The following is a 21,702-nucleotide window of genomic DNA, read 5'->3' on the forward strand; positions in this document are numbered from 1 at the left end:
AATGGACAATAAAAATAGACCATCAAAATGGGTCATAAAAATGGGTACTAAAACAAGATAATCAAAATGTGCACTAAAAATGGGTCATAAAAATGTGTAATAAAAATAGGTATAAAAAATGGATCATCAAACTAGGTAATAAAAATGAATCATCAAAATAGATACAAAAATGGGTCATCAAAATAGATACTGAAAATGGATACTAAAAATGATAAAAATAGGTTATCAAAATGGGCCACAAAAATGGCTCATAAAAACGACTACTAAAAATGGGTCATTAAAATGACTCATAAAAATAGGTACTCAATAACTCATCAAAATGAGTTATAAAAATGGGTAATCAAAATGGAACATTAAAATGAGTATTAAAAATAAGTCATCAAAATAGGTCATCAAAATGGGTAATAAAAATGGATATTAAAATGGGTCATAAAAATTGATATTAAAAATGGGTAATAAAAATAGGTCATAAAAATAGATCATAAAAATGGGTCATAAAAATAGATCATAAAAATGGGTCATAAAAATGAGTTATAAAAAATTGGTCACAAAAATGGGTATTAAAAATGAGTCATAAAAATGGATACTCAAAATGGGTTATAAAAATGGGTATTGAAATGCATCATAAAAATGAATATTAAAAATGGATACTCAAAATGAGTTATAAAAATGGGCTATCAAAATAGATGAGAAAAATAAGTCATAAATGGATATTAAAATGGGTCATAAAAAATAGGTACTCAAAATGGGTTTTAAAATGGATCACAAAAATGGGTCATTAAAATGGGTATTAAAATTGGGTATTAAAAATGTGTCATCAAAATAGATATTAAAAATTGGTCATAAAAATTGGTACTAAAATGAGTCATTAAAATGAGCTGGGTCATAAAAATAAGTTATCAAAATAGGATATAAAAATGGGTATCAAAAGCGAAAAGGGTCAATAAAATGGGTACAAAAAATGGGTATTAAAAATGAGTAATAATGATGAAAACTAAAAATGGGCCATCAAAATAGGGCATCAAAATGAGTACCAAAAATAGGTACTCAAAATGGGTATTGAAAATGAGTAATAAAAATAAGTTCTAAAGTGCATATTAAAAATGAGTAATAAAAAAATGTATTAAAAATGAGTTATAATAATGAATAATAAAAATGGGTTATAAAAATAGGTCATAAAAATGGGTCATACAAATATATACTCAAAATTGGTCATAAAAATGGACACTAAAATTAAGTCATAAAATGGATCATCGAAATGAGTACTAAAAATAGGTCATCAAAATATGTAATAAAAATAGGCAATCGAAAAAAGTCATAAAAATGTCATAAAAATAAGTACTAAAAATAGGTAATAAAAATGGGCACTAAAACTAGGTATTAAAAATGGGCCATAAAAATGAGTAATAAAAATAGATATTAAAAATATGTATTAAAAGTGGGTCATAAAAATAGGTACTGAAAATGAGTATAAAAAATAGGTCATAAAAATGGATATTAAAAATAGATCATAAAGCGTCAGCGTCGCCAATCACGTTAAAATGTTTACTAGGCATTATTAAAAAAAAAAAAAGATCATAAAAGTAAGTATTAAAAACGAGTCATAAAATAGGTCATAAAATGGGTTATCAAAATAGATCATAAAAATAGGTGCTCAAAATGGGTCATCAAAATAGGTACTAAAAATGAGTCATCAAAATAGGTACTAAACAATGGGTATTAAAAATGAATCATAAAAATGGAACTAAATATGAGTCATAAAAATGGGTACTAAAAATAAATAATAAAAATGGGTATTCAAAATAAGACATAAAATGAATATTAAAAATGGGTCATAAAAATAAGTCATCAAAATGGGTAATAAAAATGGGTATTAAAAATAAATAATTAAAATAGGTCATAAAAATGGGTCATAAAAAGATATAAAAAATGGGTACTCAAAATAGGTTATTAAAATGGATTAATAACAATGCATCTGCCTCATGTTTACAGATAATATTGTCGCACGTGATTTACCGCATCGAATGTCTAACACAATTGCAATAATGACATCTGTGACATCATTCCTTTAAACTGCCAAGGAGAAATAAGGGACATCATGTTGATAATATATCCAAGGGGCAGGTAATCCCCGTTAAATCAATAATCTAAAAAGATTAAATCAAACCTTGACAAACCGCGTTGTACACCTGAAAAAATCTACAGATAATATACATATAGCTGAAGCAAGAATGCTTCTATAAAGCATTAAGTTCAAAAGCTACAAAATATCATGCATCAACCCTTATAACACAATGAAATAAACTATGTTAATCTTTACAAATATATAAAACATATAAAAAATACTCAAAGTAAAACATTCTACAATAATAATAAAAAGGTGTTGAAGATCAATTTCTACACTAAGATGCAAGAAATAAAGGTCAACAAGATATATAATCGCTAAAAATTAATTTTTGTACTTGTAAGATATTCTCAATTAAAAATAATTTTTAAAATCTTAAATACTTGTAATGTGGGCATCTTGGACCCCATGCCTAAATCTTCATTACTTTACTACTATCACTCTCACTTTCATCATCATCTTGGCCTTTACACAAATTTTGATTCACTTAAATATTTCAATCACATTATTCACTACCACATTTGCTTGAACAAAACTAAGAAATTTAAAATGGTGCACAACCAATACTTAGAACTAAAATACATTATATGAATGTCGATCTATGACTACATACATTATTAAGCATGTACAACCCTACCACTAAGACCTCATAATGACTTATCTTTTAATATGATTCAACTCTAGGCATAAACTCCATATGATATCAAACTTTTACTTTCAAGAAATTACTACTTGCATTGAAAGTTACCAACACTACGGTCTTCATACCATGCTTAAATTAGAATAAAAATAATTCAAAGGTATATGGGAAATAATATACAATGCAACCAGTCACTGAAATATTTGGGATCAAATAGTTATGAACAATTGCACTTATGAAATAAATAAAAAGTTGCTAGGATTTGCAAACAGAAACAATATTAATGCTCGTGAAATCTATATAATTATAGAGAAGCAAATACAATTTCAATTTAAACAATTTCAAGAGTAATCTACATAATGAAACCCTACTTTAAATTATCTTGCCAACTCAACTAGGTTTTAAGATGCTTCTACAGTTAAAATAAATTATGTTTAGTTGAGCGTAGAAATGACTTAAAATGGATGGAAGAGTAAAGAATGACTCCAAATATTGATTTTTTTCCCAAACCTTTATGATTGCATGCAAATTTTCCAAATATGATGAGTAAATCAACAATATATATAAAGAGACATAAATGACATGATTCATAGGGGATGAAATAATGAAAATGTTATAGTGGTCACATGTTGGCAAAAAAAAAAATTTCTTCCACTTTTATCACTTTTTTAAAAAAAATAAGCACATGCTAGAACATGTAGTAGATCAAAATAACCTACCAAACTAAAGTGCACACTAAAAAATTTCAAAATATAGAATCATAAACTGGAGTTGCAGCCACACGATAGATAGTGTGAAGAAATTCAGTGTAGATCAATTCTAGTGTATCATGTACTATATCAAAATTGTGTGAAACACATTATTTAAGCAAGATACATGGAGACCTTTATAATAAGAAATAAAAGGAAAACTATTAATAAGAAATACAATGATGCATATCATGTTGTTCATTATTCATGCATGGGGGATTTTATGATAAGGTCTCTTCGCTAATTACTCTTCATTTCCTTCATTGTTTAAACGCAACCAAGAATCTAAACAAAACTATTCAAATGGTTACCTTAAACAAGCCCATCCAATAATAATCATAAGCAAATTTATCAAATGCAATCTACTCCCCTCTTTCCAATTTGTCACCTTCATGTTGCCAGACCTGATAAGAAGACCAACTACCCAACAAAAGGAATAAGTACGAAATTGAAAAAATTAAGCATCCAAGCTATTATAAAAGTTATCTATAGATTCAAACACGAGTTCAACTGTGTACACAAGTATATAACATGTAATTTACAAAACAAATTACAATCAATAAATTTTCATCAAGCAAAATTTTAAATGTATCTTGGTAGATTGTTGTGCAACCTCTAACGTTCCCTTCTCCCTCTTAACCTTCTACAACAAATGATGGTAAAAACTTCAGAATTCTTGCAAAAATATAAACTCATGATCCGTATTATGATGGAATTACATAATCATAATGCATAAATTACCTATATTTTTTTAGGGACTCTCTTCTTCATTATGTTGTGAGCTATTACATAAACCAAATGTATTCCTAGCACATCAAGTTCGATGAAAAATAAAGACAAACCAATCCAAAGAATTCTAGTCACATATAAAAGTTGTTTGTACAATTTCAATACATTATAATAGTTACAATTTGATTATAAACTAAACATGATTAGTTTTAATGAAATACTAATATCCAACTAAAATATTAACAATTTTTTTTTCTTTTTTAAAATGAACTAAGGCACCACAATATCCATTGTAGAAATGTTCAATACATACTAGACATACTTGGGTGTAGTCAATCTCATCACATGTTGAGCATTAATACTCGAGATTGTTAAGTCCCTACATTTTGTGTATGTGAATGTGACTAATTTGTAGTTTTCATAGAGAGGGAATAGTCGGGGGCATCTAATCTAGATCAAAATGGGATTGGATTTCATACTACCATTAAGTTGATGGAGGTGGTGTGGCATGCCCGCAAACTCATGTGGGCTAACACTCCAACACACAATAAAAAAATGAATTTTGTTTGATTTTAATTTAAATACTTAGTTCCCTCTTGACTTAAAATTTCTCAAAGTAGCTAATGGTAACAAGCATACATGCATCATCACATGTACCAAAATGAATGAACCTAGACACGTGCAATAATTATGAACTAGATATGTACATGGAAGAATGAAAGGAATAAAACAAATGTAGGTTTGTGACATAGGATAGGTCTCAAGATTGAAAATATTAGGCAATCAAAACAAAACACCTAATTTGAGAAGAAAGCAGACTCACACCCTTTCCATCCCCCCACACCCTCAGAAAGATTAGCCTTCCTCTTGGAAGCCCTCAAAGGTGGGAAATAAGCACAATTCAACCCAAATTCAATTTCTCCATATGGACTCATCATAGAGACAACATTAAGTGCTATCCTAGGCCAACTGTTTTGTGTCTCTACCTACAAGGTAATACAAAATACTATAAAAAAATATTATTTCTATTTTTTAAATAATACTTCATATTTTTTGCCTACATATTTTAATGGCCAAGAGATTAACCTCACATGCTGTAAAAGCTTAGCTTTGACACATATATATTTAGGCATCTCTATTACACTACTGACTTTACAATCTACATTTATGTTTTCTCAAATCTTATATACATTTTCATTATAGATTTATCATTATAGAACCATTCTTTGCACATTTTCAAATCAGCAATGTACATGAAATTTCCCTAAGAGGGCACATATATTCCAGATTTAAGAACAAATGAGAAAGCTAATCCTATAAGAACATACTTGCACACTACATATTGCTATATACATACCCATGTCTACCCATTGATGTATATACTTGCACACTACATTGATGTATATACAAATATATATTCAGATATATCATACACATTAGTTGAATGTATATATATTTAACAACCATTTAACATATAAATAGACATATATACAAATACACACACACATACATACATGCATACATACATGCATATATGTACACACACACACACATATATGTATGTATGTATGTATGTATGTATGGAAGTATTCATATGTATAAATCTTCTCAATTGAGGGCCAAATGCTAATTAATTTTATAATGATTGATGTCACATTCAATATGGGAGGGAGGGCAACGATGGACTTGAAAAGCACTGAGAGGCGGCGGGGGGGTGAATCAGTGACACCAAATTAAACACTACTTCAAACACTAACCAGTAGATGAACTTAACAAAGCTTTTAAACACAATGCATGCAATCCAAAATGATATAACAACATCCACAAAAAGTAAAGAATCCACCATAACACAAGTGTTTATACATGGAAAACCCAAATAGGTAAAAACCACGGTGAGATGGAACTCACAAGTTAACTATCTGCAGTAATAGATAACTAATCGGTTAAGATCTACAAAGTGCTCTGTTAGGAGTGAATCTTGTTAGAGATCCCAAAGCTTGATTAGAAGCTTATACCCTATTAAGAGTAGTACCCTGTTAGGAGTAACCTCGCTGGAGGATTTAAGAATCCAAACTAATGGATCACCTTGTTAGAGGATTTATACATTGAAGCTTGTTAGAGCTTACCCGGTTAAGGGATTTGATTATGTTGTAATGGTTAGAAAACAACAAGAATGGTTTGATTTGTTCTGAGCAACACAATACTTGCTTGATAAGATCCTTCTAAGTACATTCAACACTGCTCTTCAACACACTCTTCATCTTAACACTTATCACTCTTCAACAAAAACTTTTACTCTTTATGCATACCATCATATGAAAAATATTTACTGAGATGTCGATATATATAGACAGTTAGATTTCATGTCGGCCTAAGGAAATCATGACATAATTTCCTAGGTGTAGTGTATCTAGACAAGTGATCATAACTCATCACAAAAATTACCGCCAAGTAGTCGGTGCTGGTAACTCATCATAAAAATCAACAAATACCGGTTGGAACAAGTAATACCATTTTGAATAAAACATATGAACCGTTGTCCTTGAGTCTCCTCTTGATCTCCATCTTAATCTTCATCTTGATGGCGACTTAGTATAACTATACGTTGTCTCTTATGCATATACTGGTTGACACAAAGTACCGGTTAGAGATAAACCTCTAACATACCGGTTGACAATGTAACAATTGAAGTTACACCGGTAGTCAATATAATCATATTTGTGTGTGAGAGTGTTTCATCAATGACAACAAGTGATGAATTCATTACAATCATCATCAAGCCAACAATCTCCCCCTTTGGCATTGATGGAAACACTTAATTTTTTTTATAGTAATACCGCTAAGTGTGCATGCACAACAAATTTACACATTTATTCATGCTCCCCCCTAATGCATACATTATACAAAATTTTCGGAAACACGCATACATATTTATACTCCCCCTTTGACAACAATGCCAAATTGAAAAAGAAAATTATATATATATATATATATATATATATATATATATATATATGTTTAGCATATACAACAGTAAAAAAAATTGTATCAAAATTCAAGCATAAGCAAGTCTCATGAAAATAACATTGTAGCTTTTCTTCAATTGTGACAAAGTGTTTGTCCATGACTCCAACACGTTCTCAATATACTTGAATGTAGACAACAGCTATGAATGGAATTCTTCCATTGAGTCCAAGGTGTAGGTTTCAGGGGTTGCTAAGATAGCTTCCTTTGTATTCTGCTATGTTGTCTTTTCAGGTGACTATGTGGCAACATTTTCAGTAGTCTCCTCCTAAATTTATTGAATGACTGATGGAGATTGGGGTTTCTCCAGTTGTTTTGTTGCCGGTGGATTGTCCACTTTTAGTTGAGTAGCCGGTTGCTCAACTAGTGTAACCTGTACATTAGTGATTGTTGGGGGCTCCATATCTGGTACAATGTTGTCTCCAGATAGGTCCACTATATTCTTTACATTATCATCAATAAAAATAATGGAATCATCCTTTTTCTTGAGTGGATAGACCTCATTAGGTTGAATAATCTCCTCTTCGTCCATTTTCAGTAGAGTAACATCATCAGTAGCATTATCCCATTCATAGAGGATTGGATGAGCTATTCCATCCATTTGATTTCACGGGATATATGATGAGTCTTAGTCTCAATGATTGGTCTCTTTCTAATGAGTAACTTCAGTCTTCTTGCTTTGAATGTAAACTGAGATTTGTATCGAGCAACTAAAGCACTAATATCATCCTTAGGAAAATATTGTATAAATACCTCATTAATGATTTCTTTTTCTAATTTAATAGCTTCCTCCCATTTATTCAAAAGAATAGTATTCAAAGAATCTGAGATATCCTTTTCTAATTCATGTGGATATCTACTGTAATGACACAGATGAGTGATTACCTGTTGAATCACTTGCTCTTTCTCATTTTTCAGTGAAGGAATCAAAATGCTCCTTTACATTGTCAAACCTATTCCTCCTTAGTGTCTTCATTATCATTTCAAAATGGGTTTCAGGTTTGAAGGATGCTATGTAAATAGGCATAGTTGCCTTTGGCACTTCCTTAACCTTCTTGGATATTTTGTTGGTTGCTTTTTCTTTCTTTGGTTCTTCATCAGAATTTGTTCCCTCAGACTTTGGTTGCAAAATTAATTTTCCGCCTCTCTTCTTTGTCTCCTTTTTAGTATATACCTTGGGTTCCAGTTCCTTTTTGGTTAGGACACTCCTGGTAACCCTAGTACTCTTTGTTGTTGGAGATGCTTCATCAAAAATTTTATTCTTTCCTCTTGTACTTTTAACAGGTGCAGTACTGGTTTGTGCAAGTGCCTCTTGGACTACCACAGTGTCCAATTTTGCCTGCTTTTTGTCTATAGGCGATGCTAATAGGGTATTAGCATAACCAACCAGTAGATCATGGTTAACCTCATAACTCATGTCTTACATTTCTTCTTCTCTTGGCTCAATTGCTTGCATTAAGAAAAAGTTAGTGGTAATAGTGAAGATTATGTCCTTCTCAAAGTGTTTTACCACTTCTTCTGGTAGCCTCATTCTCATACTCATCTTCTTTTGGAACTCATTGAAATGCCTATTCAGGGTAGCATGTAAAGTATTCTTTACAACCTTGATGTTGTTCTTAATTTGTGCAGAGACTGGTGAGTCCTTTGACCACTCAATGTTTCCAATTTCTGGTAGAAAGTTCTGAAAATAAAAGAATAATCTGACTAATAGTTTACCATACTTGAATTTTTTACTGTTATCCTTTTTAACTAATTGCAAATTTTGAAATAATTGCCTCCTGATAGCTTCATAGAGATCATAGTCTCCATTATCAACAATCATTTTTTGAGTAGTATGAATTGCTGCAGATGGAACACTATTAAGTCTACTGGAGTAAAATACTTGGTAGCCTATCACCATTGCTGCTAGTTTTACTGTAGGGTCTCTAATATTGTTGATAGAAAAGGCATGCTTATCAGAAGTAGAACCGGTTAAGTTGAAGACAGTGTCCTTAGAAATTCTCCTTAACTCAGGTACTTCACCGATTGAGAAATAGTCAGTCACAGCCTAAATGGCTTCCTTTGTAATTGTGTGTCCTTTCTAAGTACATGTTTTCTCCGTGAACTCTACTCAAAATTATTCTGATATGTGCTTCTTAGGAATCTTCAAGAAAATAGGAGGCATTATGAAAACCCTAGCATACTGTGTCTTAATTTTATTGTTCTCATCACAAAGCGATTTCAATTATGTGTAAATGTATAGAGATCCTAAATCTTCTAACTTGCAGTCTATATAACTGGACAAATCACCTTTGACCAAAACTCCGCTTGGAACTTGCGATAATGTATTATATGAAACAATCTGTTCTGCCTTTATAGCTTCCATAGGCTCAAAAGTGATCATCAACCTCTCTACAGACTTTGAAGTAGATGCCATTCTAGATAAACAAGATTCGAAGTGGTATGTTCAAAGAAATACCTTGTTTCGCGCACGTTGCCCCGTTTACTGGTTGAAATGCCCAAGTGCACACCAATTCGACTTTCTGCAACCTTCAATTCAACTTAATTTCTAAAATCATGAAACAATTCGACAATTAACAACAAGACAATCTTACTCAGCTCTGCAATCGCTTCAAATTTCTTTCTCAAATGAGTTAGGGTAAAAATGACAGTAAAAATCGCTTTTATCCTTTTTACCTACTGTAATAAATGCTCGCTCGTTAGGGTTACAAACCCTAATTTCACCGCTCAAGTGGAAAACTGGTTGATAACATGTTAACAAAAAGTTACCAAAATTTCATGTTTCAAAATTCTTTCCCGCTCATTTTTCACAAGGGGTCCGGAGATGTTTTACCGTTAAGCTCCCCTTAGCCATATTAAAAAGGCTTAAGTCACTAGTACAGGGTTCTCTTCACTAAGTGAAGGAACAATTTCTTCTCTAGGTGAGTCATCACTTTTCTTCTTCCAAATCCAATTCATATCCTCTCTGGTTTCTTCAATATCAAATTTTTGCTTTCCTTTATGATCCTTGGAAGAGTTGACCGGTTTGCTATTTCTGGATCCACAAAGTTTTGCTCAGTGCCCCAGTTTGTTACACTGATAACAAGCCATACTAGATGATCTCCAAGGTCTTGCATTTCCTCTTCCTGTTCTTCTTCTGTAGTTCATAGCCACATGACCAAAGTTATTATAGAAGGTGCAAATAACATTTGTTACCTTTTCCATCTCGAATGGACTAAACCGGTTGCTATAAGATCTTTGTCAGTTTGGGTTTACCCATTTATCAAAGTTCCTCATCCGGCCACCATTTGGTCTTGGATGTATGTGTGGCACATGATTGTTTGCTCCATATCTGCACTTAACAGATCTATGTCCATACATTCCACATGTGAAGAAATGACCTCCAAATTTCCTGGACACATACCTAGCATTAGTATTGTAACTTACATTTCTATTAGGTTTGTCTCTACAAAAATTTGTAGTGTGACCAGGTTTATGGCAAACAAAGAAGACAGGTTTAAAGACCTTCTTATCGATAGGCTTATTGATCTTAGGAGCATATTTATTCTTAGGATTGTTGCTCTTTGTACCGAAGGATTCACCTTTTTCAGTTGTGTGAAAACCAAGTCTAGAGATATCACCCTTCATTCTTTGTGATTGAATTTGTTCTTCCAGCATGGTAGAACTTTTGATGAACTTTTCCATTTTCTCATTGGCTTCAGTAAACTGTTTGATGAGATCTTCATTATGCTTAGACAGATTCTCTTTCAGAGATGATGCAAGCTCAAGATCTAGTTGTAGGTTCTCCTTTTCTTCTCTTTCAACAATCAAATTCTCATGCATAGTGTCTTTTTCCCATTTGATATTTTTAATCTCTTGATCTCTTTCCTTGATAAGATCTTCATCAGCTCTTCTGGCTTCTAGTTCCTGACTCATGCAGATAGTGAGACCTTCTATCTCTCTCCTTAGATTTATTTTCTCACCGTTAAGCTTTTCAACTTCCTCTGCTAAACCATCAATATTGGCTTCATCTGAAGAACTACTATCAGATATCTCTAATAGTTGTTCATTTAGCTCTCTCCTTTTGACTTGAGAAGCTTTCAGTTTGACCCTAAGGGATTCAAGTTCATTTCTGCTAGCTTCTAGCTCTTTACATCTTGAAGTAGCTCCTATCCCCGATGGTGGTTTCAAGACTCCCTTCTAAGTGGTTAGGCTTCAAAGAAGTTACGCTCTGATACCAATTGATGGACTTGAAAAGAACTAAGAGGGGGCAGTGAATTAGTGACGCCAAATTAAACACTACTTGCAAACACTAACTGGTAGATGAACTTAACAAACCTTTTAAACACAATGCATGCAATCCAAAATAATATATCAACATCCACAAAAAGTAAAGAATTCACCATAACACAAGTGTTTATACATGGAAAACCCAAATAGGTAAAAACCACGGTGAGATGGAACTCACAAGTTAACTATCCGCAGTAATAGATAACTGACCGGTTAAGGTCTACAAAGTGCTCTGCTAGGAGCAAATCTTGTTAGAGATCCCAAAGCTTGATTAGAAGCTTATATCCTTTTAAGAGTAGTACCCTGTTAGAAGTAACCTCGCTGGAGGATTTAAGAATCCAAACTAATGGATCACCTTGTTATAGGATTTATACATTGAAGCTTGTTAGAGCTTACCCGGTTAAGAGATTTGATTATGTTGTAATGGTTAGAAAAGAACAAGAATGATTTGATCTGTTCTGAGTAGCACAATACTTGCTTGATCAGATCCTTCTAAGTACATTCAACAATTCTCAACACACTCTTCATCTTAACACTTATCACTTTTCAACAAAAACTTTTACTCTTTATGCATACCATCATATGAAAAAGATTTACTGAGATGTCGATATCTATAGACATTCAGATTTCATGTCAGCCTAAGTCATGACACAATTTCCTAGGTGTAGTGTATATGGACAAGTGATCACAACTCATCACAAAGATTATCGCCAAGTAGTCGGTGCTGGTAACTCATCACAAAAAGCAACAAATACCGGTTGGAACAATTAATACCAGTTTGAATAAAACATACGAACTGTTGTCCTTGAGTCTCCACTTGATCTCCATCTTGATCTTCATCTTGATGTCAACTTAGTATAACCATAGGTTGTCTCTTATGCACATACCGATTGACACAAAGTATTGGTTAGAGATAAACCTGTAACATACCTGTTGACAATGTAAACAACTGAAGTTACACCGGTAGTCAATATAATCATATGTGTGTGTGAGAGTGTTTCATCAATGAGAACACGTGATGAATTCATTACAATCATCATCAAGCCAACATGCAATGGTTGGTGGGGTGGATTGTTAAGCATTATGTGTTGGCCATTTGGTGGAATTGATTATGTGTTGCATTGATGTTTTGTCATTGATGTCAACACTAGCTGTTTGGATGCTTTACCGACACCCTTCTGGTCCTGGTAGGTTGAGTGGTTTTAGGTAAACTTGGATCCGACGTGATCTAGTTAACTTTGATATAATCTGGTGATGGAATTGGCTTGTTCATAATGCTTATACTCATATTTGGTCAATTTGTTTTGGTATGGTGATTGGATGCTATCTTGCTTACATAAAAGATTGGTTTATGGTTTTGACGAGGGTTTCACTGGCAAATCTTTTGATGGAGATCTTTGATGCATTGCATAATTGGTGTTGGTGTAGCTTCTGATAGAGTTTCAGGATGTTGTTGGTAATCTTGTTCGAGACTTGGCATTTGGAGATCATTGCTGAAGCATTTGGACCTATACTTGGTCCCGGTTGATCTAGGTTATGGATCGACATTGATGTAACATGTGGAAAATAATTATTTTTTGTATTTCTGGGATGTCTTATGTGTTCGATATTATTTGTTTTGGTCTAAGGCTGATATGGTTTGTAATGATGTAATTAGTTTATTGTCTGGTAGCCGACCTGATTGTTTATGGTCAAGGGTTTGTATAAATAAGATGTAAGATCTCATTGTAGGTCATCATGGTTATTGTAAGAGGTCGTGGTCAAGGAATGTAATGTGCAAATATTGTAATATCATTCAGACAAAGGAGTTGGTTGATAAATGAAGATCGAATTGGGTTTGTAAGAGGATTTAGTCCTCCAGTATTGAGCTTAATCGGAACTGTACTCGTGCATAGGAGATGCTATCTTTTGCAGTTCAACACTTCTCTTGATTGTAGTCTCAATTTGTATGTAGTCAGTGAGACTCCTTTTGTGATGAGCAGTGTGCTCTAGGTTGTTGGCCTTCCAGCAAGTGCACGCCCCTTCACTATAAATTCACATACTTACTACAAAAGTATTATCTGACTGTGGGTAGGCTTCCCACCATGGTTTTTCTTTTTATCGGGTTTTCCACTTACAAATCTTGGTGTTGTGTGGATGGCTTTTATTTTGTGATTATTGTTTATGCTTAATTGGATTAACTGCTATTCTGGTATTATTGTTTTAAATTGATAATGCTTCTAGTAATCTGTGACAACTGATTCACCACCCCTCTCACTTGTCTTTCGGTTATTTGAATTGTCTAACATTACGGGGGTAGCCCAAAATGGTTATGGGCCCCATAATGGGCTACAACCTCTTAGATATGTGCTTGCAATCCTAGTGGGGTTTATCAAATGGATTTTTTTAGTGAGACCCTCCTCAATTGGATGACACGAGGATTGAAAACATCATGTAAGACAAGAATGATAAAGAAGAAATCATCGAGGATTCATATGAGGAAAATACCAAGATCAAGGATTGGATATTCGAATTTCACCATTGATCATACACAAAGTTCTTCCATTCATCTAAATAACATAAAAATAAAAACAAGAAGTAGAGATCATGCAAACTATTCACATATCAATTTCACCATATCTTCAATGAAGTTTACATGCCTTTTGTAACAATGTCTTGGCAACAATCTTTGCCTTCTCTTCCTACTCTACTTTAACTATTTTCTACTCACTATCTATTTTCCATTACAAATGAAGAAGTGGAGCCTTTTATAGTACTCTCATTATAATTGAATGGCTTAGCCTGATTCACAATCAATGGCCAAGACTGAAAGATACAAACCCTAATTAGGGTTTGTTACACCCATTGCAAAGCATTTAATGCTTGACCAATGATAAAATTACATTTGATGAGACACATGTCCTTCTTTGAAAATTCAACCAATAGATGAAGATGATAGGTACATCGAACTTTGTGCCCACATGTGGTAGTTATCTTCTTTATTGGATGAGTTTAGGTACATTGAACCTAGACACCTTAGCTTAAAATGATATAATTGGATAAGTGATGACTAGGCACCATCTCAACTTGCTTCATCTTTGTAACTCACCACAGGTGTGTGAATGTAAATGAATGAGGCATATCTCTTGATACTCAACATTATCAAGCCCCTGATGTGATGATGACTTTGCTCAAATAGATCCTCTAGCTTTGATTAACTCTTCTAAAACTATCTCTTGTCTTGATCACTTGCATTTTGGAGGTTTTGTCTGGCTATACTGGCAATGATTCTTGGATTTCCAAAGGAAATTCAAGATTATGAAAATTTCCACCCTTAAATGCTTGACATTGATAGCTACTCCTTGCCTTGATGTTGCATTTCCATTATTCCTCATGCTTGTTGCTTGCATCAGACCTAAAAAGATGATGAATACATCTTAATCATGACTGTGAATTGATTATAAATACACAATTTTACCCCTTTTCCAGAAAAATAGATGTTATTAAGTTTCGATTTCATTCTTGATAGTCTTGAAATAAATTTTTTGATCATGTAAATATCTAATTTTGAGTTTGATTTCTCTCCTTTTGACTTAATTCTTCATCAACTTGAGTCTGATTTTGTGTCTCGGGCCTGATTTATGTTTGATTTCTCATTTTTATATGCTTGATTTGATACATTTCAGGTCCAACACAGGTCTGATTTGCATTGATTTCATATAGCAAAGGAGGTGTTAATTCTTAGATCGTTGGTTGCCATTGCCTAGGACAGACCATGTTATTGCCTTGGACGGACCTTGTCATTGCCTAGGACGAACTTGTCATTAGCTCAAGGACAAATTGTCCTTTGACTGTCCTTTGACCAAGGACGAGATGTCCTTGAATTTCCATGCCTTAGCCAAAATTTCTTGATCTCAACTTTAATGTCCTTAGCCAAAGGATGAAATGTCCTTTGACTGGGACAAATTGTCCATTGACCAAGGATCCTTGAATTCTCTTGCCTTAGTCTTGATCAAAGTCACCTTTAATCAAAGGGTGAATTCATTGTAAAATGTGATGTGAAAATATGACAATGTCTAATCAAAATTGAAATTCATTCACTTGAAGAGAAATTCCCCTTAGAAGATGATCAATTCATTGTGTAAATTTAGTAACCTTGTCTCTTTTAAAAAATTCATTCTTAACTTCAATCAAAATCGCCTATGTAAGTCTCTCAAATGAACCTATATGAAATCATTGTCTTATAAGCATATCAACATCGATTGCATGTTTGATCAAATGAAATGATCAAACAATCCTTATAGCTGTTTGAAAAGGTGTGATACCTCATCACAAGGCTGAATTGTGATCTTTAAATTAAATGCTTTGCAATCAAGGCAAAACCCGACTTGAATCAATTTCAAATTTCAATGAAAACGTCTATCCTTATGTTGTGGTGGGGTCCAATTTAGGGGGCCTTTTGAAATGTATCTCTCCACCTATGCCAAATGTGTTTACTAAATTAAATGCCATGGGCGTATCACATTAAAGACAACCTCACATCTTAAAATCGCTCTTCATCAAAATGTGTGATAGGGTAGGGTTAATTTGAAACATGTGTTGATGTTTGGATGGGCATAAGAAATCACAATGCTTAGTTCATGCCTTGGAATGATCAAGGAAAATTGTACTATCCCTTAATTTGCTGATATTAGACGGCAAAGGAAATTAAATATCTTTAATTCGTGTCTTTGATGCCTGTGCCCAGTTGGAAATGCAAAGCTTAATTGACCTTTCTTGAATGGTCAAAGGGAGTGCTTAGGTCGGTGCATTGTAAATAATCAAAGGAAATTGCAACGCAAAATTTGCTCCAAAGGGAGTGGTGATCTGGCCAGTCAAGTGGCATCATTAATGCCTTGGAAATATTTTACTGTCTATTGTTTAATTGGTGGGTTAGGAAGTAAGAAAAGGGAGTTATAAAGGGATAAAGGAAGGCGGTAAGGGGGTGAGTGATTAGGAAGGGTGTCGAGAGATGGGGAGTTATAAGGGAATAGAAAAGGGGTTGGGTGTAGGGGGTAGTTAAGGGTTGATAGTGGGTTAGGATAGGTAGGCTAAGATGGGGTTGGGTTAGTGAGGATAGAAAGGAAGGTTAATTAGGATAAGGTCGAGGTACTAGAAGGGAATGTTAAGGAAATAAAGGGGTAAGGAAAATGGGATGAGGGTTAAAGGGTGTAGGAAGTGGTAGAGGGGAAGTATAAGGAATAGGAGCAAGGCATGAAGTGGGGGGAGATGGAACAAAGAGAGGTGAGGGATGAAGGTTAAAGGAAGGTAGGGTGAATGGAATGAGAGGTTTGTAATATTCTCACTATTGTTTTTGGTTAGGAAATATAATCCCAATACTATTGAAAGTAACCCTTCCACTTTCTGATCACCAAGAGCCCAATGTGGGAAGGTGAGAGCATACGGTGATAAGGGGTTTTTTTATCTCACTAATCCATTGGAAATTACAATGCAAGTACAATACTAGGTGGCAAGCCAGCCCCTTCCACTTTTCAGTGGGATGAAGAACAAGAACTTGGCGGTAACCAACCAAGGTAACATGAGCATAACAGAACCAAATCACTCTACCGCTTATGCAACGGGAGGACTTTTACATAAAACTATCACTCAACCGCATATTTCAGTGAGAGGACAATATCACTCAACCACTTGCTCAATGGGAGGACAAAGCTGAATTACAAAACATGAAGGTGGCTAAGCCATCCTCTTCCACTTGTTCAGTGGGAAATGCAACTTAGAATGATTGGTCAGTACTACTGAAGCTATCTTACAATGATAGAGATGCGAGAGAAGATCGAATTAAGTACATATCTCAAGTATTCAATAAAAAATTCTCACCACAAAACACTACTTGTTGTTTTGAAATCAGAGACAATGAAATGCACAACCAGCCACCCCAAAATCCACTAAAATGCTTGTAACTTTCTCAAACTGAATGAAAACATGCCAAACCAAATGCAAATAATGAGTATAACATAAGTGATCAGTTCAATACCTTAAAAATACAACTGGAGAGCAGCAAAGGTGATGCACACAACCCAAGGCAATTTTGGAAATGGCATTTTGGTTGAGTATTTCGATTTACAACTGTAAATTGGAGAGTTCTCCAAATGCCACACCAATGTAGGAGAATGATTGTCTCTTTGATACGCTTCCAATGAGCCTTCACCCAAAACGATGCACCCAACACACAGATAGCTATGAACAAAATACACTTCTAGCCAATAGACACCAACTACACCAAAAAAATGCAACAACACACAACTTTTCACCAACACACCCAAAAATCACCAAATAGCTCACAAATTTGAACCACAGCTAGAAGTGATGTCTCACACTCGAAACTGTAAAGAAAGATCTAGGAGGTATTCACCCTCAAAGAAGTCTGGAGTCATTTTGACAGCATAATGATATATTTTCTCTGGATAAACAAATGAGGAGCAAAACACTTATTTATATAGCTTTTCAAGTCTGGAATTCAAATGAAATTGTCTCCAAATTCTCCTCACTGAAACTGCATTTCATTTCATGTGGTGGACCCAAAAATGGCGACCACTTCCCAAGTCCAAAATCATGCCTAGGAGAGAGGACCACGATTTTGGCATAATAAAACTTTGAAGTATAAAAAATAAAGTCTCCTTTTAATCTTCAAATAATTCGCCCATGCATGACTTAGGAAAAATATCATATTTTGCACAACTCCCCATAACATTAATTAGTAATAAAATAATTAAATAATTACCTTAGGATAAGGAATAATATTTAATTAAATCGCTTATAGCTCCAGTACTGATTATCAACAAAATCCAGATGAGGCTGAGCAATGAGGATCACTGAACTGTGCTGGATCAGGACCAAGTCCCGGATTGCCAAAAATAGAATGCCCAAACTGCCACTTACTAACAATAGTAAGTCATGAAATAATGCTTTGAAAATTGTGATCTTCGCAACCAGAGAAAGATCTTGGCAAGCTTAGCAACTCTGCACCATCCCGACGACCAAATCCTAACTTACTAAAAATAGTAAATTCACATTCCACCCCTAAAAAGCTTGGTTTAGAACTCCAAAGAACATGGAAACCCTAATTCACCTTTCCACATAGCCTACGGGTCTTTGGAATAGACCAATGGACCACTGAATGCATCATCACACGGAAGGGGACATTACAATCCGCCCTTCCCAAAATTGCTTGTCCTCAAGAAATCGCAAGCCAGGATGTTGTAAAACCTCCTCATTCTCCCATGTAGCATCCTCCACTGGTAAGTCCTTCCACTTAACCAAATACTCTCAGATGGTCCTCCTCCTCAACAATCATTCGTTGACATCAAGGATGACCTCAGAAACTAGCACCAATTATCCCTCTTCATCCAAAGGAGGCAAATCGGAAGAGACTATCACATTTTTCCCAAGCGCCTTTTTGAGGCGTGACATGTGGAAGACATTATGTACTCGGCTACTCGCTAGTATCTCTAACTCATAAGACACAAATCCCACTCTCCTGATGACCCTAAATGGTCCATAAAAATGCGGCTTGAGTTTTTCCACTCCACTCTTCTTGAGAGTAGACTGTCTGAAGGGTTGAAGTCTTAGGTAGACCATATCATCAACCTCAAATGAGTGCTCAATACATTGCTGATCAACATATATCTTCTGCCAATTCTATACAATTTGGAGGTTATCCTTCAATGCCTTCAGAAGAGCCTAAGGTGATCTTCTATCTCCAAACACCAAATCAGCAAAACTAGGGGCCTCATAACCATATAGTGCTATGAAAGGTGGCATCCTGATGGATATGTGATAAGTGGAATTATAGCAGTATTCACGAAGATGTACCCATCTTACCCATGCCTTCTGCTACTCTGAAACGTAGTTCCTCAAGTAACCTTCCAACCACTTATTTACAATCTTTGTTTGTCCATCTCTCCGGGGGTGGTAACTCATGCTTGGGATGAGCACAGTACCACATAATCTAAAAATCTCTTGGTAGAAGGAACTTAGGAACTTGTTGTCCCTATCACTCACAATATTCTTAGGTAGCCCATGTAGCCTAAACACCTCACAGAAGAACAAATCAACAACTTGAGCTGTTGTAAATGAGCTGGTGATGGTGAAAAAAATGAGCAAATTTTGTTAATCTATCCACCACCACATAGATACAATCCTTCCCACTAGCCTTTGGCAATCCAATTACAAAATCCATAGAGACACTTTCCCATTTTTTATTGGGAATTGGCAATGGTTGTAATAAACCAGCGAGTGTTGTGTGTTCATCCTTGGTCTTCTGACAAGTATGGCATTCCCTAATGTACTTCAAGACATCTCTCTTCAACCCTTTCCAAGAGAATCTCTCTCGGATCTGCTTGTAAGTCTTAAAAAAACCTTGGTGGTCAGCAAGAGGAATGTCGTGAAAAGTCTGCAATACCTTCTCCTTCAACTTAGATTTAGGTAGAAGGATCCTTCCCTTATACAAAATCAATCCATCAACCAAATTATACTTTTCACCATGAAAAGTGCCTTCAACAATGCTAGTTGCAAACTGATTTTTGGCATAATCAACAAGCAATAGGTCCCTACAATCAGTAGTGAGCTCACATATAGAACTTCGATGGGGTTTCCATGAAAGTGCATCTACCACTATGTTGTTCTTCCCCTTAACATACTCAATGTAGAAGTCATAAGCCTGAAGCTTACTAACCCACTTCTGTTGCCTTTCATTCAAATCTTTCTGGTGCATGAAATGCTTAAGGCTGTTATAATTAGTCTTAAGAACAAACCTACTTCCCACTAGATATTGCCTGAATTTTGTCAGGGCATACATTATGGCAAGAATCTCCTTGTCATAAATTGAGTATAGACTTTCAGGTCCTCTCAACTTTCTACTTTCAAAGGCAATAAGATGCTTGTCTTACATAAGAACTGCACCAACACCTCTCTTGATGCATCACATTGCAGTTCAAAAGGCTTGGTCAATTCTGGTAAGGCCAAAACTAGGCATGAGCTCATGATTTCCTTAAACTGATCAAACAATGTTTGTGCCTTTGCAGACCACTCAAAGGCTCCTTTCTTAGTGAGATCTGTGAGGGGGGCAGCCAACTAAGAATAACCCTTCACAAACCTTCTGTAAAAACCACATAGACCCAAGAATCCTTTCAAATGAGTTATGTTCTCAGGTGGTGGCAAATCAAGGATAACTCTAATCTTTTCAGGATCCACCTTCACACCCTTTGCACTGATGATGTGCTCCAAGTAGAGAAACTCATTCATTCCAAACTCACACTTAGATTCTTTGGCAAACAATGATTTAGACTCTAGAATGCTAAGAATTTCATCCAAGTGTTGTAAATGCTCCTTCCAAGACTTGTTGAAGATGAGAATGTCATCGAAGAATATGAGCACAAACTTTCTTAATTGCTTTTGAAAGATCTTGTTCATGCAAGACTGAAATGTGGTTGAAGCATTAGTCAAACCAAAAGGCATGACTACATATTTGAAATACCCAAAGTGGCATCTGAAAGCAGTCATCTCAGCATCAGAAGCCCTCATTCTAATTTGATGGTAGCTTGATCTGAGATCTATCTTGGAGAAGTACACGACACCATGCATCTCATCAATGAGCTCATCAATCCTCGGAATGGGGTATCAATTCTTGATGGCTTTGTGATTTAAGGCTCGATAATCCACCCACAGACGCATGGTCCCATCCTTCTTCTTCACCAATACAACAACCGAAGCAAAGGGGCTCTTGCTTAGCCTAATGTAACCCATGTCTAGAAGCTCCTTAATGGATTTCTCAATCTCATCCTTCTTCTTTTTTGGGTAATGGTAAGGGGTAGTCACGATAGGCTTAGTACCTTCTTCTATATCAATGATGTGTTCAGTACCACGCTCAAGTGGCCTACATAGGGGTGGAGTCTCAAACACCTTGCTTCTCTTTGAAATCAAAGCCTGAATGTCTTCAGGATAGACTCTCTTTTCTTCAGATGAGTGGGATGACATGACCATACACTTAGAAGATCTTCTAAGTGGCAGATTTCCAATGGCCTTGCTCTTGTCTGTGATTAGAGCTTGAATATCAATAGTGTAGCTTCCCTTGTCTTCTAATGGATTTGATGGCATTGTCACACATTCTACTACCCACTCTACTTGGT

The 21,702-nt window shown here is 34.9% G+C and overlaps 1 long non-coding RNA gene across 1 annotated transcript in view; it reads right to left on the reverse strand.

Moving 5' to 3' along the window:
• Window positions 1-3,508: 3,508 nt before the first annotated feature.
• Window positions 3,509-21,702, reverse strand: part of LOC131059792 (uncharacterized) — a 48,053-nt gene continuing 29,859 nt past the window's right edge. The window contains exon 2 of the long non-coding RNA XR_009110247.2: window positions 3,509-3,934. This is a non-coding gene — a long non-coding RNA (uncharacterized LOC131059792). The remainder of the gene's footprint in view (window positions 3,935-21,702) is intronic.

The sequence above is a fragment of the Cryptomeria japonica genome, chromosome 1 (assembly GCF_030272615.1).
Source record: "Cryptomeria japonica chromosome 1, Sugi_1.0, whole genome shotgun sequence".
Classification (NCBI taxonomy): domain Eukaryota; kingdom Viridiplantae; phylum Streptophyta; class Pinopsida; order Cupressales; family Cupressaceae; genus Cryptomeria; species Cryptomeria japonica.